This window comes from Scylla paramamosain, chromosome 17, assembly GCF_035594125.1.
Source record: "Scylla paramamosain isolate STU-SP2022 chromosome 17, ASM3559412v1, whole genome shotgun sequence".
Lineage (NCBI taxonomy): Eukaryota > Metazoa > Arthropoda > Malacostraca > Decapoda > Portunidae > Scylla > Scylla paramamosain.
Window position 1 is genome coordinate 22,782,042 of NC_087167.1, and position 1,144 is coordinate 22,783,185.

Consider the following 1,144-nt stretch of genomic DNA (forward strand, 5'->3'; position numbering starts at 1 on the left):
ACAGAACCCTGAGGAACACCACTGTTAATTGATTTAGGAGAAGAACAGTGACCGTCTACCACAGCAGCAATAGAACGGTCAAAAAGGAAACTTGAGATGAAGTAAACAGAGAGAAGGATAGAAACCGTAGGAGGGTAGTTTGGAAATCAAAGCTTTGTGCCAGACTCTATCAAAAGCTTTTGATAATTATGTCCAAGGCAACAGCAAAAGTTTCACCAAAATCTCTAAAAGAGGATGACCAAGACTCAGTAAGGAAAGCCAGAAGATCACCAGTAGAGCGGCCTTGACGGAACCCATACTGGCGATCAGATAGAAGGTTGTGGAGTGATAGATGTTTAAGAATCTTCCTGTTGAAGATAGATTCAAAAACTTTAGATAGGCAGGAAATTAAAGCAATAGGATGGTAGTTTGAGGGATTAGAACGGTCACCCTTTTTAGGAACAGGTTGAATGTAAGTAAACTTCCAGCAAGAAGGAAAGGTAGTGTTGACAGACAGAGCTGAAAGAATTTGAATAGGCAAGGTGCAAGCATGGAGGCATTGTTTCGGAGAACAATAGGAGGGACCCCATCCGGTCCATAAGCCTTCCGAGGGTTTAGGCCAGCGAGGGCATGGAAAACATCATTGCGAAGAATTTTAATAGGTGGCATGAAGTTGTCAGAGGGTGGAGGAGAGGGAGGAACAAGCCCAGAATCGTCCAATGTAGAATTTTTAGCAAAGGTTTGAGCAAAGATTTCAGCTTTAGAAATAGATGCGATAGCAGTGGTGCCATCTGGTTGAAATAGAGTAGGGAAAGAAGAAGCAGCAAAGTTATTGGAGATACTTTTTGGCTAGATGCCAGAAATCACGAAGGGAGTTAGAGAGAGAGAGAGAGAGAGAGAGAGAGAGAGAGAGAGAGAGAGAGAGAGAGAGAGAGAGAGAGAGAGAGAGAGAGAGAGAGAGAGAGAGAGAGAATGTGTGTGTGTGTATATGTGTCGGTTGGGTTGTGAAGGATGGGAAAAACCAGCAAGCCTCGGCTCCACTGACTGATCGATACTTGAATGTAATTCAAGTAAGGCGAAGTTAGGTTAGATTAGGTCAGGTCAGGTTAAGTTAGGTTAGGTTAGGTTAATTTAGGTTAGGTTGTTAGTGTTAGTTTAGGGTAGT